This window comes from Myodes glareolus, chromosome 6 (assembly GCF_982192425.1).
Source record: "Myodes glareolus chromosome 6, mMyoGla1.1, whole genome shotgun sequence".
In the NCBI taxonomy this organism is placed as follows: Eukaryota; Metazoa; Chordata; class Mammalia; order Rodentia; family Cricetidae; genus Myodes; species Myodes glareolus.
This window is the reverse complement of record NC_142031.1, coordinates 106617270-106623269: the sequence shown is the minus strand read 5'-3', so window position 1 is coordinate 106623269 and position 6000 is coordinate 106617270.

The window sequence follows — 6000 nt, the reverse complement described above, 5'->3', positions numbered from 1 at the left end:
AACAGTTGATTGAAGAACCCCAAGAAGCTTTTCTCGCCTTTCAAACAGCAATTGAAGAGACACTGGGCCTTGTGAGTGTGTAAAGTTGAGCAATCTAAGAGCCTTCTCTCCTGCTTCACTGGTTAATTTGGGGTCCTGTGCTGACCTCAATCAGAAGAAGGAGCAGAGGCTTTGTTCTACTATAACTGAGCCCCACAACCTCTCTGGTTTTGTCAGCTTGTGGCTTGCCATCTAGAGCTGATAGGGTCAGTGCTGGATTCCTGGCAGCCCTGACAAGCTAGGCCCACTCACCTGTTCTCGATTAGCCAATTAGTTACATCACAGTGAAGAGCAGAGGAAGGCGATTTAGTCCATGTGAGCACAGTGGGAAGAGGAAACAAAGGCTTAGTGGCCCTGCCCCCTCGAGTCCATCTTCAGGACTCATGGCTCAAGGTTGAGGTTTTAAACAGACAGTAAACAGACCACCGTGAGATGGCGTATCAAGTAAAGACACTTGCCACCAGGCCTGTGGACCCGAGTTCAATCCCTGAGACCAACATGAAGAACTGATTCCTGCAAGTCGTCCTATGACCTTCATGTGCACATGTACACTTTGGCAGACAGACAGACAGACAGACAGACAGACAGACAGACACACACACACACACACACACACACTATTTAAGGGAAACAGAAGGTAAGTGGAAGGCTTATCACTAGGCATCACTACTCAGTCCTTCAGGGTGATCTGAGAAGTTGTCAGGACTGTGTGGGAACTCTCCAGGAGACAAGTTCCTCCTCTGGCTGGCAGCAGGCCCCAACCTTTCCCTTCTCCTAGCAGGAGACACCTGGGGAGATTCAATTCCTTGGGTACCATCGATTCAATAGTCTGATAACCAAAGGAGGGGGCACAGACCTCTCTTCCTGAGCATCCTTATTCCTGTCAGGAGGACTACCATTTTATTTCACAAATACAGACTTTTATTTGTTAGGCCCCAGCCTCACCCAAAATTAACTGTGGATTTTAAGATTAAGTTGTCCTCAACAGCAGCGTCACTGCCTGGAGTTCCCCTTTGCTACCAATGACTGACGGCAAGAAAATCTACCTATAATGTCATGTGAAGAGGCGGGTACAGAGCGTGTGTGCACACACATGTTAGATGGAGGTGTGTTTCAGAAAAAGCGCCAAAACACTGTTCATGGTTATCCATGTTACAAAATAGCAGGGGATGACTTGTAATTTTCTTTATTTTGCACTTCTTTCTGAAGGAGTGAAGGGACACGAACTGTTTCATCACGGAAAACAGAATAGACCTTAAATACAATTTTCTATTTAAAGCCAAAGGAGTTATGGTGGCTGCCTTCCTACGGGAAGGAGGGGAACCGAAAATGGAACTGAAAATGGTGATGGAATTGCCATCAAAGGTTATTAGTCTGGTTTGGGCAACTGTAATGTATTTATACACTGCCCTGACATTCGGCAATGGATAAATGATGTGAGTTCACTTGGCTCATGATTCTGGTGTCTGGAGGGTCTACGCAGCATGGTGCTGACAAGTGGCTCCTTAGCTCTGTCACAACATGGTGGATGTTCTGAACAGATCCAAACCAGAGACATCACATATTGAGAGCCAGAGTGACCCTTGCTCTTTAATAGAAGACTGCTCTGTGAAAGAAAACTCATTCCAAACCCCTCTGTGAGCAGCCTAACATTGAACCCTTCACGGGGAACCTTCCAATCGTGTTCCCCCATGCCCCACCTCTTAAAGAGCCTGTCACCTGTTAAACCTCACTACAACGCAGGCCAAGCATTCAGCCCAGGAAACTTTAGGGACAGAGAACAGCCGAACACGGCAGTAGTTTCCATTGCCCACATTTGGAAGATGCATGGGGCATGGTGAAGAAGGAATCACAGCTTTACTTGTAGATAAGAACTACTGACAAATGTTAGTTCTCACCGCCATCTTTATTGTCATGCTAGGACATTGCCCAGCTGGTTTCCTGTTGTCTGAGGTTTCTGTCCCGTAGTCATTAAGTCCCAAAGAAATCACAAAGAGGTCGACATTAGTTATAATCTGATTGGCCTAGCAGCTCAGACTTCTTATTAACTCTTATAACTTATATCAGCCCATTATTCTTGTCTATGTTAGCCATGTGGCTTGGTACCTTTTTTGGCGAGGCAGTCACATGTTGCTTCTTGTGTGGTTGGATCACACTGCTCTTCCCTCTTCCCAGCATTCTCGTTGCCCCGCCTCTACTTCCTGCTGGCTACTGGCCAATCAGGATTTTATTAATACAATTTATTAATACAGTCAGTATTTTATTCATAGTATTTTAATAATACAAGTGACAGGATAAAAGACCATTGTCCCACGGCAGTTTCCTCCCTCTCCGAGACGGTGAGCTCTTGTCTATTGTCCTAAAGGAACCTTCCAACTCTACTTTCCTGTCTTCCTCTACATCACCGTGTGATTTCTGCTGTATAGAGATGTACATATCCTAGACACCCCGCCCCGTGCCCTTTCTCTTCAAATCCATGTTATTTCATTCTTCAGCCGTTCTGGTAGTTCTGACTACTCTACTTGACAGCCAAGAAGGGTGAATGAACACCTTCACTGGTGAAGAGTCCCTTGGCTTATCTTCATCTCTTGTCAGGAGTTCCCACGCCAGTTATTTCTCTCATTTCATGGTGGAGCAGCGATGTGCATCGACTGGGCAGACACTCTGTACTTTCTGTGAGTACCCTCTCTTCCTACAGCCTTGCACTGTTTCTGGCCGGCATTGACCGACCTCGTGGCAAGAAAACATGGCTAATCTTATATTTGCACTTGCCACCTGTGAGATGGGTAAAAAGGAGACAAAGGCTCTCTTTTGGATTCCTGACTAACCATGGTCTGGGTGTGGCACCTAAGGGACCAACATTTGTGTGAGAGGAGCCCATTCCTCCCCACTGACGCTGACAAAGGGCACTTTCACACAGCATCACATTATCAACTGCCGTTGTCATTGATGCAGGGCTTCTGAGGTCAGGTCATTCTTGATGGTCCCTCTGACAGCTTGTCTGTTTAGGGAGTGTGAGTACAGACAGTCCTAAGCCTGAACAATCTAGAATGTGTCTGTATAATCTTGGGCTACTGTTTGGCCTGAACATTTGTTTTCTACGCTGCTGCTGTTTGAAAGTTTTCTCCAGTAGAAAGAAAAAGTTACACCGTAGAGATTTGACTCAGGGCTGCAGAAGGGGAGAGTCCATGACCTATTACCCTGCCACGGCTTTACACCGTGCCAGTGTAGTTGGAGCCCTGGGCCACTAAGAGAGAGAAAGAAAGCATCCACATTAGCTGGCTTGTCACCTCTAAGACGATACAGAATTTTTCCTAGATACGTCAGTAGAGTCAGGAAGCTTACTAAATCAAGGATGAAATGTTGGCTTGTTCTGTGATTTTGGAATGCTAGATACTATAGTGGTCCTCACACAGACAGCATTTCTGCTTCCAAGGATACAGATGAGTAAATAACCACCATACCAGGCCCAGGCTCTGGGTGCTGAAACAGATCAAGACAGCAGGGTTTTACATGTTACAGGCCTGATCCACCACGAGGGTCCAGAAGGCTTTCTCAAAGAAAGGAATATCAAAGACGTCTCTAGAAAATAAGGAGCAGGAAGGTGTTCTGAGACAAAGAAATGGCCTGGGTGGAGGTGGTCAGGAGAGCAGATAGTGAATCCAGGGGGCTTAGCTGAAGTACAGTGCAGCTTTAGGGGTAAGCGACAAAAGACGAGATGGCGCTGGCCTTAGAGGTCTTACGTTATAGATGGCACTACATTCTCAGGCTTTGATGCACATGAGATGAGAAGGGAATGACTAAGGCTTGCCCGCAGACAAGTCAGAAGATAAAAGTTGCTCTTGGGAAAGATTAGAGAAGTTGCAGGGCCTCGGAGCTCTGGGAACCCAGGTTGAAGGTGATGACAGGAGACCAGACATGAGTTCCAGCAACAGCTGCAGGGGTTGGCATGCAGCAGAAGGGGTGTGGGAGGCAGAAGGTGGCAGATCGGATGGCAGGGGTAGAAATCAGGGAGATGTTAGGGCAGCCCCACTTTGGAACGTGAGAGCATCACTGAATGTTGGTGTCATTAACAGAAGCAAGGGACGTAGGAGGATGGGATTCTTTTCAAGGGGCTTCCATTGTGATAGGATAGTGCCTACCAAGATGAAGGACCACTGGATACCACTGAGCTGAGACATCATGTATCATGGATCCAGCTGCTGTAGGCTGTTGACTGGGCAGTGGGACAGCAGTCTGGTGGGTTCATGTCTGTGCGCAGCTCTTCTCCTCAGAAGTCCCATGACTTACACAAGCCTGTTCACCTCTGAGGTTTCTTTTCATCACTGAACCCTGGGCTTGCTCTGGTGATCACTATGATAGCACAGGGGAAGCCCTTATAAACTGTGGATCTCTGTAACTCCAACAGGCATTTCAACAACAACAGGGGGCGGGGAGGGAACTGAGGGTAGGCTTCCTTTGTGAATGATGGACAGTCTGAACTACAGAGAACTACTAAGAAAACAGGTGAAGAAAACTAATCTCCCCAGGAGGTGACAGGCCTGGAAAGCAAGGAGGATCCTGCTGTCCATCAGCACTGTCTTCCTCTGCGCTCAGTCCTTTCAACCCACAGCATAAAAACAGGTGAGCTTTTCTCTAGCTAACTGGCAGTATTGGGAGGTAGCACCGTGTATTGTTAAAATTATTTCATTATTCTCACTCACATCTTCCTGCACCTCATTTGTAAGTTCCGCTTCATGGTTGGATTTCCTGGACTCAGTCCTGCTTGCAGCTTCACACCCATGGGGGTTGGGAGCACCCTCGCGGCTCCGGAAGGATTGCTGTTTCTGTCTGACCTCTTGTACTCAATTCTTTCTGTATGACCTGGAGTAGAGTTTCCGGGTTATATGGTTGCTCTTGTTCCCATTTGGAGGGGACAGCCAAGCTCTCTTGGTCTGCTCTCCATAGCTGTGATAAACACCGTGAGCAAAGCATCTTGGGAAGGGTTTACTTAGCTTACACGTTAGAGTCTGTCATCCAGGGAAGCCAAGCCTGGAGGGAGGAACAGAAGCAGGGGCCACGGAAGAATGTTGCTTCCTGGCTTGCTCTTCATAGATTGATTTCTCATAAAACCCAGAGTCGCGTGCCTGGGAGTGGCACCGCCTACAGTGGGCAGGGCCCTCCCACATCAATCATCAATCAAGAAGATGTTCTGCTGACTTGCCCGTAGGCCAATCTGATGAAGGCAGTTTCTCCACTGAGATTCCTCTTCCCAGCTGCCGAGTTAAGGCATACATAATCAGCGCATAAACCATCGCAGAGACCTCGCTGCTCCACATTCTTCCTAGCAACTGACGAGGCTTCCAAGTTGCTGACATCTTTCATGACACTTGCTATTTCCCAATGTCTCATTATGACTGTCTTTCAAGATAAGGTTTCTCTGGTAAACAGCCATGGCTGTCCTAGAACTCACTCTGTAGACCAGGCTGGCCTGAACTCGGAGATCTGCCTGCCTCTGCCTCCTGAGTGCCGGGATTAAAGGTGTGCGCCATCCCAACACCACGTCCATGTCTCATTGTGGCTATCTCTGTGGGTGTGAATTAGTGTCTCATTACAGTCCCGGGGCCATTTTTGTTTTAAATGCTAATGACTTATAAAACTAAGTGTTTATTCACAAAAAAGACTGTTACATGAATATTCAAAGCAGCTTAATTTGTAATAGTCCCAAATTAGAAGCAACCCAAATGTCCACTAAGAGACACTGGCAGATCTGTACAATGAAACACTAATTAGCAGAATAAAGGAACAAACCATACAGAACATATGGATAAGTCTCAAGTCATCATATATGGTTCAAGCATATAAAATTCTAGAAAAGACAACACAGTGCCAGACCTGTGATTTTCCTGGCTGAGAGGGGGTGACTGGTCATGACAAAGAACACATATGTTGACCAATACTGTGGGCACCTCAGAATAGACA